This window comes from Triturus cristatus, chromosome 11 (genome assembly GCF_964204655.1).
Source record: "Triturus cristatus chromosome 11, aTriCri1.1, whole genome shotgun sequence".
Lineage (NCBI taxonomy): Eukaryota > Metazoa > Chordata > Amphibia > Caudata > Salamandridae > Triturus > Triturus cristatus.
Window position 1 is genome coordinate 178980674 of NC_140594.1, and position 11987 is coordinate 178992660.

At 48.9% G+C, this 11987-nt stretch overlaps 1 non-coding gene across 1 annotated transcript; it reads right to left on the reverse strand.

Annotated features, from left to right (window-relative positions):
• Nucleotides 1-883: 883 nt before the first annotated feature.
• LOC146783863 (U6atac minor spliceosomal RNA) lies at nt 884-1007 on the reverse strand. The gene has a single exon (XR_014971465.1). It is a non-coding gene; the product is annotated as a U6atac minor spliceosomal RNA (small nuclear RNA).
• Between the last annotated feature and the right edge of the window lie 10980 nt (nt 1008-11987).

Here is an 11987-nt window from a genome sequence, read left to right on the forward strand (position 1 = left end):
TCGCTAAGCCACCGGGCCGGTCCTATTACCACACTAAAGACCACTTTCTTGAAGAAACCAGTATTACTTCATACAGTCCTATATGAATTTTTTTTTTTTTTTTGCACATCTCAGACAAAAAGCGAGGCTCGACCCGAAGGCACTGGAGCGCCGAACACGGGCCCGTAACTACATACTAAAACCCAACAAGGAGGCTCGGCCGGGGTCCAATCAAGCGATCCCAGAAACACCCAAAACTGCAATATCCCAATCCGGGGCCTATACAGCGCGAACTTGAGCTGGAACTAACCAGGCAAAGAGCACCCACACTCTTGGCCTTTCCTCCCTTGAGGTTATTATGACATCGCGCTAGCCCGCCCAAGTCCAATCGGCATCCGCGCGCTACACATAGCACCCGCTCCCCCGCAAGGGAACACACCAAAATGACGCAAGCCTACATAGTGCATACTCTGCCATACATGACACCGTGCCCACATAGCACTATCAGACAAATGCCCCTCACCTCCCATGGCTGATACTCTGCTCCGGTGTGCACATGTATATATATATATAGCGAGAACTTGGCCCCACGGTAAAGGGCCGCCCCACATGGCACCGCCTTACATCCACATTCACGCGCGGGGAAAACAAAGACCAGCCTGCGACAGCGCGCACGTGCCTGAGGCCACACCGCCTCTCCCTACAATGCCCACGCTGAGGCCCGAACCTGGACTCCCCAGATCAAAGCCACCCGCATTCCACACCCAGGGACTGCTCACGTGTACGCGACCTCGCCGCAGCGTAGCCGACGGTCCACATCCTCTCCTCGACAAACCAATTGCGCTAACTTCCCTTCTTAATCATGCGTTGCTGCACTGTATTACTAAAACGCGCATCATGCCTGACATGGTTAGACGCCAGTAAGTAAGTAACGGTGCCTTAACCGTGCATGTGTTGTAAAGGCCACTAGGACACCCCTTCCATCCTTGTCAAGGGGAGTGCTAACCTTCTCTCCTTTCATCCAACACTATGCGTACATGCCAGCATGTGAGGCAACTCGTGCAAGAAAGCGCTATGCTGCCCGATTCGGGTCAAACGCGCGCTATGCAAGCTCCCGCCTCCCAAAATTAACCCTTTTTGCAAAGTAAACAATGTTCTCTTAATGTATGCTTGGCGTTGTGCATGCAGTTATAGGATGAACGTTTATAGTTCACGGTTGAATAACGTACTTTAAGTTATAACTTGTGAGTAACAAGGGGTGCCTCCTTTGAAAACATTAACCTGCTGACCTATTTACATCAAACGCACTCTGTAATCTACTTGGCACACGTTCTTAGCAGCAGGAACAGCTACCCTCTGCACTAACTTCCCGTTAGTCTAAACCTCAACTCTACAAAATGCTGATCTCTCTCCAGGAGGAAATTAATCACACGAGTAACTTGACCCACATGTGAGATCTGGTAATAGCCGCAGAAAGAAACGCAGCATCCGGTGCTTCAAAAGCCTAATAAACTCCCAAACCCGGCGCCCCCACGAAGCTAGCACCACGGTCGCACCGTCCTAAATCCAGCCCTCCCGGGGCCTCCTCCACGCAATCCCTGCGCTCTACCACTGGGCTACACCCCCTGGCATAATGACAACCGTGCTCTCAAAAAGACAATTCCGACTCTCGCACCCTGGTCCCCTGCTCCGAGGTCGGCAGCACTGTGACAGAAGCGGAGATACCGGAGAATCGAACCTGGGGCCACAGGCATGCACCGCATGCGCTCTAACCTTGAGCTACAGCCCCGCAGCCACGAATGCCTTAATGAAAGCACCGATCCGGGCCCTCCCGGCCACGCAATGGCACCCAGATCACCCGCCGCTCCACAGAGACTCTCGCTTCCAATCAATCACCAACACTTACCGGGATAACCGGGATCACAAGGATAGACCCGCCGCGAGACCCAGGGGAACGACCGGCGCCAAGGCGAACGAGAGGACAAGAGGGCGAGGAGGGGGCGGAGACAGTACATGTACCCGTCTGCTCCCCCGCCCTCGCCGGAAACAGCCGCTAGTGGGGTCTCCCTAGGTCAAGCCCAGGGACTCGACCTCCCAACCCTGTGCCTTCTTGTGGCACTAAGGCGGCCACCCTCGAAGGGGCGGGCCGCTGCGCAACCCCCCCCCGGGCAGCCTTACATTACATTGGGGACACCTGACAGCCGCCAGCCCCGCCTCACCTTTGAAAACAAGGAGACCTCTACCAGGTCCACTTTGGCGGACTCCAGACACACCAGCCCAGACCAGCCTCGCGCCTCTTCACCCACCCCGGAAGATGACGTTAAAGTATGCAGACTTATGGGCCCCCTTCATTTCTCTACTATCCAAAGAATTCCGAGAAGTCACCTGCCCCAAACTCTTTCAAATCCTCCAGCTGATCCCTAGAGCTCAGGAACAGGTAACTCCCAACTCGGATTGACGAGGAGCTAGGGATGTAGTCGGTGGGGATGGGACGGGATACTTCCAAATATCTGTTGGAGCACGGTGCGGGTCTCCCTTTTTTTTTCTTTTCTTTCCTTGGGGTGGGAGGGGGGGAAGGGGGGAGGAGGGGCTTCTTCTCTTTTATATGTCTCTTTTTCCGATATACTCTGTTCTCTTGACAGTTTGTGTTTTTTAAATTTAAATCCAGGCATGTTCATAAGCACAGCCAGCCCCCGGGTTTTAGGCACTGAAGCTGTGTACACATGTATATACTATGCATCGTTTCCTAGCTGCCGGCCCACGGGGTTGTAGGCATATGGCTGTATATTTACATTGGTCTGCCTTATAAAACGAATAAAAGATTTGTTCGTTAATATGCATCCAGGCTGCCCCCTGACACTTTTGCACCCGGGCAGGCAAGAAAATTAGGTAGTCGGGAGGTGTGCACTCACCCCCAGAAGGCTAGCCCCCCCCCCACCCCCCCCGCCCGGGGTGGGCTACCTGGTCTGTACAGCCCATGAAGGGTTTTGCCATTTTTAAAAGTGGCAGAATATTGGGTTCTAGGTGGCACCCCCTCCCGGATGTGGTCACCTCAGGGGCTATTAGCCGCTTAGCTACTTTCACCCACGACCCTAACATCACTAAATCTAGAATTTAAGTGGTACGCCTGGCACTAGAACTTAAGATCTGATTCAACTTACATGAAGGAAAAAGAAGAGACCAGAGTCCGCGACTTCAGGACCTGCACTAAGAAAAGGTGCGATAACCTGCTCCTGTGCCAACCACCTTGCAACTGCACTACTGTGACTCATCCTCGCCCAAAGACTGGTTCACCCAGACAAAGCGACCCCTTAGAGAGCCAAAGGCAACTCCAGAACTCCCTTGGACTAGTGACACTAGTCCCCTACCGTCCGCAGGTAAAGTACGCTCCTGGAACTAAAGAATCACTGGCCATTGTGACTGCCCAAAAGTAAATGGTGGAGTGCATTGTGGGAAACATAGTCCTGACCTCCAGCAAGTTTCAGGTAGCTACCGTTTGCACCCGGACTCCAGGACGTTGAAACAACTCCAAGTTGAGCTTGCCGCTGACGAGGCTTGTTGGTGGCCAGTCTGGCTACCACTACCTTTTTTCGACACTATGCCTCAAGAGGCGCAGGGAGGGGGGGAGGCTTGGCCATTATCCATAGGGAATCACTGGGCTGTAAAGCATGGGAGGCAGGGGTGAAAGATTGTGAGAGCTGCCAATTTTCCCTTAAATTCTCCCCTACCTGCACGTTGACAGGCCTCCTAGTTTATCGTCCACCTGGGAGTGTGGGGGAGTTTACATCTTCGCTTATGGAAACTACCACTCTCCTGGCCTCAGCTTCGTCCAACTTTATTCTGTTGGGAGATCTCAACTGCCATTTTGATGAGGCAACTGACCCAATGGCAACTAATTTAATGAGCGAGCTGACCGCCCTGGAGATGAATTTGATAAACACCGGGCCCACACATGTTAAAGGGCACCTTTTGGACCCCTTTTTTACGAACATGAGGGGTTTATTAGCTATGCCCCCTCTCGTTCTTCCCTGGTCTGACCATTCACTGATCATGGCAAACTGGGAGGTAAAGGAAGATGATACCCTCCCGTCCAGGAAATTTAGAATAGACAGGGCATGGTCAAGGCTCCCGGTAGAGGCCTGGAATGCCCGGTTGGAGGGCTCCCAGCCTGAGAAAGGTCAGGATCCAGTGACTGCAGACGCTATGATGAGGAACTGGCTGACCAACGCAGTGGACCATGTGCTTCCACTCAAGAAGATGCTTATTAGGGATAAGAGAGTGGGGTCTGCCCCATGGTACTCCCCAGAGCTTAGAACCCTGAGAAAGAACTGTAAACGGGTGGAGAGACTATGGAGGAAGAACCCAGAGACAGAGAGCAGGGAAAAATACCGTAGGGAATTAAGGACGTATAAACTTGCTATACGCGCAGCAAAGGCCTCCTTTTTTGGGGAGAGAGTGAGTCATGCTGCGTCCTCATCCAGGGAAGCCTTTCTAGTGATGAAGGAGCTTCTTAAACCACAGGATCCCATTCTTGTCCACGACAGACCACAGGAAAAATGTCTGGAATTGGCCACTTACTTCAAAAATAAAATTGACACCATTATTAGTTCTCTCCCTCCGGTGATGGGAACCCCGACTTCGTCTGAAGACTTAAGCATGTCGGAAAATTTATTGACGTCTTTTGGCCCCGTAACCTCAGGCGAAGTACTGAAGGTCCTCGGGAGCTTGAAGAGTGGCTCGCCTCGAGACCCAGTCCCAATGCGGTATTTAAAGCAGGCTGCCCCATCGATAGGAGAGCCTTTGACCGATTTGGTCAATCTCTCCTTCGCTCATGGCACGGTACCGCCAGACTGGAAGAGCGCAGTCGTTAAAGCGCTTCTGAAGAAGCCTGGCTTAGATCCACAGAACTTAGCCAATTTCAGGCCCATCTCCTTGCTACCAGGGATTAGTAAGGTTGCCGAGAAACTGGTTAACCGCCAACTGTCCAACTTTCTCGAGGAGAATGGTCGGTTGAGAGACTCCCAGACGGGATTCCGACCGGGTCATGGAACCGACACGGCCCTGCTAGCAGTTGTAGAGGAGGCCAGAAGCACTTTGGATACAGGGGGGTCAGTGGCAGTGATCCTCCTGGACCTAAGTGCGGCCTTCGATACTGTCAACCATGGAGTGTTGACACAACGCCTAGCAGAGACAGGAGTCACAGGAGCGGCCCTGGAATGGCTGGCCTCTTTTCTGGAGGGGCGTACCTTCGAGGTTTGGGAAGGCAACGCAAAATCTCCTCCCTTTCCACTTCACTGTGGGGTGCCTCAGGGCTCATCCCTAAGCCCCACGTTATTTAACGTGTATATGGCACCCCTTGAGGGTGTGGTGTCTCCGTTTGGCTTTAAGACCATAAGCTATGCGGATGACACTCAGCTAGTGGTGGGTCTGACACAGCTGGAGAAGCAGCCTGAAACGCTCCATTCATGCTTAAGAGAGGTGTTTGACTGGATGACCAGGTCATCGCTCAAATTGAACGGCTCAAAAACTGAGCTGATGATCTTGGGCCACTCAAACTTCGCCCTCTCGCCGAGCAGCTGGCCCAACTGTATGGGCACTCCGCCTGACCCAAAGAAGGAAATTAAGAGCCTGGGGGTCTGGCTGGAGCCTGATCTGTCCTTTAGGACACACGCCAAGAAGATCGCTGGCGTGTGTTATGGACTGCTCCGCTCGGCCCGTAAGGTTCTCCCCCTCTTACCGGAACTCTCCCGGAAGCTGTTAGTCCAAGGTCTAATCATCTCACGCCTGGACTACAGTAATGCACTCTTTCTCGGAGCACCGGAATCAACGTTCAAAATCCTGCAACAAGTGCAGAACGCGGCAGCCAGGCTGCTGCGGAACGTTCCGGCCAGGCAATCAGCCAGGCCCGCTCTAAAGGCACTCCATTGGCTCCCGGTCAAAGAGAGAGTGACCTTCAAAGCCCTCTGTATTGCTCACAAGAGCATTCAGGGGAAAGGACCTGCTATTCTGAAGGACATGATTCGGCCCTATAAGCCCACCAGAGCCTTACGCTCCGATAATAAACACCTCCTTCAGATAAAGAGAATTAGGAGAGCCCGTTCAGGTGGCAGGAGCTTTTCCATCCATACTGCACACGCCTGGAACTCCCTCCCACTCTCACTACGCTCTGAACCAAACCTGCTCAGGTTCAGGAAACATTTGAAAACTTATCTATTTCCAGAATAATTCTAAATCTGTTCTGCTTCACACAGGCAGCTTGCTCTGATTCTCTATAAGCGCTGGGATGCCTCTGGGTAACCGTGCGCGGTACAAAATTCGTTAATAATAATAATAAGAGAACCCTGCAGCATCTTCAACTCGCCATCTCAGTGTCCCCGTTGTCGAGTTTTTGCATCAGTTTCCTCACCAGCACCGTCTAAGCAGTAAAACCAGCTCCCTTGTGGCTCCCACTTCAGGACCAGGGACAGCCAGAACAACTCTGCACCCAGGCCCTATGAGCCAGGTAAAATTCAACTGAGTGTCGTGGCGTGGTCCCGGAACCCACATCACCTTACCCCCCGGTGGGTTCCACACAACTCGACCTGCAAGTGACCGACTGTCATTAGTGCTTTTTCCCATTGACAGCAACATTAAAGTTTTGCAGTAGTGAATTGCATTGCACTGATTTATGTTTCCTTCTAAAATTCATAACTACAGTTATACTCATCCGATTGTGTTTGTTTTGGTGTCTAAATTTATATATAAATATGGCTCAGTTGTATATGGGGCGGAGCTTTGGGGCCATGTATCTGCAGATAATTTAACAACAACTGAGAACAGGTTTCTCAGGCAACTAGTGGCCCTTCCTTCGAGCACCCCACTGCTTCCCCTGAGATTGGATTTAGGTCTAAGGCCAATTGCCGAGGAGTTAGGGCTGAAGCCCCTGGCCTTTTGGCGAAGAATATGGAGTAGCCAGGATCTTGAAGATTATAGAAGAGAGCTCCAAGAGTTTATGGCTTTACCAAATATTTCTAATATTCCTTGGTTAAAATATATAAGGAGTATATGTGAAAGCCTAGGTCTCTCCGAACTATGGACCGACCCTGCTAACTCATGCAAGAGGACCTCGCGAAAGGCACTCTCACAATTCTATTACCAGTCGAAGCTGACAAATGGTATAGTTAATACACGGATGGGATCATTGACCCACATATTTATACAACTGAAAGATTCCTACCAAATGGAAAGTGTATTGGATGGAATGGGTCCTGTGCTGGCAAGAAAATTATACCTACAATGGAGATACGGATCTCTCCCTCTGAGGGCCTTCACAAGCTCTTGGTCCAGGCCCTCGGGGGTAGAGCAGTGTCCTGCCTGCACACACCCTTGTGAGAATGACCTACATGTGGTTCTCTTTTGCAAAGCTTACCAAAGAGCGAGGAGATACTGGCTTTTACCTATTCTTAGAAACATGGGCTTTAGGAAATATTTGCCGGCGTTTAGAATCCTCAAAACTGATCTGTCACCCCCGATCGTTTTTGCACTATCAAAGTATCTAATGGCCATGTGGTATGTTCGATCTCGCATTCTGAAAGCGGGGGCCTCTGTTTAAAGTATCAAGACATTGGTGTATTTTTTATGATTCTTTTAATGTTTTTTTTAAAAATGTTTTGAATCATGACATTTTTTTAAGGTTATTGAGTGATTGAATTTGCTTAAAACATTGTTAACTTTCAGAGTTTTCTTTTTAACAAATACAAATGTAATGTACTTTTATCTTTGATGGTCTAAATGACCGAGAATAAAGATTTTTGAATTGAATTGAATATATAAATATGCGTATTTTTATAAACTGATGTCGGATTTCTTTTGAGTCGTGTCAATTACTTTTCGTCCATATTGATACTCTGAAATGCTTAACACATGTTACTCTTGTAAAGCCTGACTGCTCTGTTCCACTCTACATGGACTGCGCTGGGAATTTATTAGTGTGAATTTTGGGGTATTGTGAGAGTATTGCATAGTGAATCCTAACCAGCCTCACTGCATAATACACCACATCTGTACAGTTGTGATGATGTTAAGTGGCGAGGAGCTTGATGGAGCGTTCCACGGCGCCTTTTGGGGTATGGCACAGCAATCATCGCCGGCCTTTGAGTCATGGTCTTTCGTGAGGCACCATAGACAGACCAAGTGGGGTCTGTCACAAACATCTGTCTGTGACAGGCGCCACATGGTTTGAAACCAGTCAGTTTCTTGGGAGACATCCTGTCACACCAGAGAAAACAATTCTCAAAAAGTGTCTGAATGGTAGCACTTCATGGATCTGCGCTATCTGGTGTGAAGAGGAAAGAACTGACGTTAGCACGCGGAGGTGTCACCTATATAGGTACCTTTTGCATCACTTCTGGTGCAGACGACACCTACGTGGAGCCGACCGACACCGCCTAACAGCGCGCAGGGTTGCTGCTCGAAAATGTCCATATCCAGTCTGATCAAGAACAAAAGAGGGTCTCTGAAGCGCTAAATCTAAGGAGAGGGGAGCAGGGAACAAATCGAAAAAATAACAAAAAGAACCTCTCCTTAACAATTCATTTGTGCACATGTGATACATCCAACCTCAAAAATACATTGTCACATGAATAGTTCATTTTTTTATTTATCAAAAATATCATCTTTTTTTATATTTTAAAGTAATATATATAAAAATACAATAATTTGTTGACTCCGTCAATCCATAACATAATTTAGACAAACTTAGAGCCCCAAGAGCATATTGAGAACATCTCAAAGCACAGTCAAATACACCACATAGCCACACAACCAACAAACATACACAACACAATCATACCCTTTCACAAAACCAAACTGGACACATCATATTGTAACATAATTCATTAAATAAACACATTAGAAAGGAGAAAGCGCTGACGCGCGTTTTGGAGTGGGGTAAACACCCACGGTTCCTTCGTCAGGGCACAGCAGATAGATGGCTTATTTGGTGGTCAACCGATATCCAAGTATCAAAAAAACATATGTTGCACGTGGTGCAAAGGGCTCTTTTTAACAATAATTGATTACTTTATGTACAAACAATGTTATTTAGCGTGGCAGGAACTTGTGTAGGACAGTCCCAGCTGGAACGGCCCACGGAGTTTATTGCTTTTTTCAAACAGAGTGTTGCCTGGCAGATGACACAATAGAAAACACAGAAGATGTAAGGCACATGCAGGACTCCAATGATGCCTGCTAAGTAAAATACATCTGGTCCTAAACTGTCTGCTGTTCCTAAGATACAGTAGAGCTACTCCAACAAGAAAACATGGGTCCTGATAGATGCCAAAAGGCAGGAATAACTTTACTCCAGAGGATTCAATAGAATCAAAAGCCCCTTATTATTCTAAGCTGATCATGCTATCTAATACAGTATGAGGTATAGCAAGTAGATGCTATAGGGGGAGATGGATATGGAGCGAGGGTGGAGTGGTCCGGTTGGGGGTGCTAAGTTGTTTTATACAGTGCTGATTTTGTTAATGAAGTAATGGGAGAGCTGTGTTCAGAGTTCTTGTGGGGGGGCTGACAGTCGTGGAGCTGCCGGCAGGGGACTTGAATTCCTTTACTATGGTGAAGATTTGTGGTAATGTCGCCATCAGCGCTCTAGCTGTACCGATACTTTGTTGCCTATGGTTTATACCACACTGTAAGGTTGGTTTTCAGCGGGGACAGGGTGTCAGTGTAGGAGTATTGAAATCTGGGATGGAGCATGTGAGGTCGTCTTAATGCTGCCACCATCTAGTTTGAAGCTCAATTTTCTAGGTTTTCTCTGTGATCCTCTTTCAAAAGTGTTGTGTTCCTAGTGAATGTAATTCTGTGTTAGTTGGGGAGGTGCAGTTCAAATTGGATGAGGGAGTTCTCTGTCCATGTGAGGTGGGGATAGGCCTGATGTTGTAGAAGTTGGTAAAGAAAGGGTTGAGGAGATGTCCAGCTATATAGGTGGGGGTCCATACACTAGGGTGGGTTCGATAATGTTGAGGTTTTCCAGGAGATTGGTGTTATTAGGGTCAGTGTGGTCTTCGAAGACCATGAAGGAGATAGAGGCGAGCACCAGTGAGAGGGTTAAGTCCGTGATGGTGGTTCTGAAGTTTGATCTGGGTCTTGGACATCGGTAGAGTAGGGCTTCAGCCAGGGTGGTGTTACTTGAGGTGCTGAGTTTGGAAGCTAAGTGCTCGAGGTGTTTGCTGGAATTTGTAGATCTGATGGAGCAGTTGATCTGTTCTTTGTATATGATGGCAGGTCCTCCTCCAGGTTTGCCAGTTCAGTCCTGTTTTGCGATCTGCAAGTGAATGGCCACTACGATGTTGTAGGTGGATGTCATGTTGAGCCACGTTTTGGTGAGGAAGAGTAAGTCCGGGGAGAGGTTGTGCATGAGGTCCAATTCTACGATGGTGTGTTTGACAAGATGGCAAGGCATGTCAGGTTGAAGTGCATATTATGCGCAGGGGGGACGTGCAGGGTACAGTTTTGGCCATGGGATGGGGGAAGGGGTCCTGTGGTTGTGGGCTGGGTGAGATGCAGGAAAAGCAGCAGGTGGTGCAGGAGAACACATCTTCAGTGCTTGTGGGGAGGCCAGGCACAGTGAGTCGATGGTCGGCCAGGGTTCCATGAGTGGAGATTCTCAGCTGAGGGGTGTCTCGGGCTACAGTGGCAGGGTTCCAGACCAGAGGTCCTGGCACTCGGCAGAAATAGACACAGATGGGCTTGTATCAGTGCATCTGCACCGCAGCTGCCATTAAGTAGGTCTGAGAGTGGCAGGAGATCCATGTTATGTTATGTTATGTTGATTCAAATAGCGCACTAATCACCTGTGAAGATATTCAGATGCTTGGGGCGGTGTGTAGGTGTGTGATCCCCTCTTTTTAATCGAAGAGCCAGTGCTTCAGCTTCTTGGGGAACTCAAGAAGTGAGGAGGATGCCCCATTCACAATAGGGTACAATTCAATACATTCTATATCGTGCTCCTTTTTTCATAAGGTTATAACTTGGCCATACGAGAACCTTCTGCTTATCAAGTCTTCTTACCTACTTCGTAGGCATTGGCACAGCTATTCTGGGTGGCAGACACCTTTCCGCACAAGTCTCTCTATCCTTATAGAAGTCCTGTTACTGGCTTTGCATTCCCAACATGACAATATGCACTCCAGCAAACTATATCCACACTGAGGGGCCTATTTAGAAAAAAGTCAAGCATTGAAGCGCAGCAAGTCACCTTGCTGCACTGTACTGCATGACAGGGAAAAGGTAGGAATGCACTGAATTTAAAGCGATATGATGAATTCCTGCACTTTCCCCTGGGCTGGTGCCCTTTTGGCAGCCTAATGCAGGCACCCTTGCACCATGGTGCCAGTGTTGCACGCAGGAGTGTTTTGTGCAGGAAGTGGCACTTTCCTGTACAAACCTAATCCCGAGAGGCATATTCCTCTGTCTATGTGTGCTCCAGAATGCAGCACACTTAGAAAGAGGAAGTAACAAGGAGAAATAAAGATATTTCTCCTCATTACGCCACTCCGGGGAAGGCATATCTTTTTCGGACATTCCCAGGTCTACTAGTTCTGGTACATCTGGGAATGCATTAAAATCTATGGGAGTTGTTTGGACCACTTATGCAACGCCCATGGAAGCCTTCCCAGGGCAGAGTACAGCAACGCAGCGATTTGGGCTGCGTTGCCTTACTCCAGATTTATGGGGCCACTCAAGGCTGCCCAAAGTGGCCTTGCGTGGCTTCATAAATCTCATTTAAGGTGTGCGTCGCACATGTACCACTTTGCATGGTGCAAACGCAATGCAAACCATATAGTAAATAAGCCTGTGTTCCTTTCATAGGCCAGTTATGATTCTTCCCTTGCATTCTTCCTAAAAACAGCACTGGGGCATAGCTATTATTAGTGCAGCAGGTTCAGTGGCACTGTGGCGTAGCTGTGTGAGAGCTCACTTGCACCTCAGTTATAACTGCCTAGCTGATAGAAACTTCA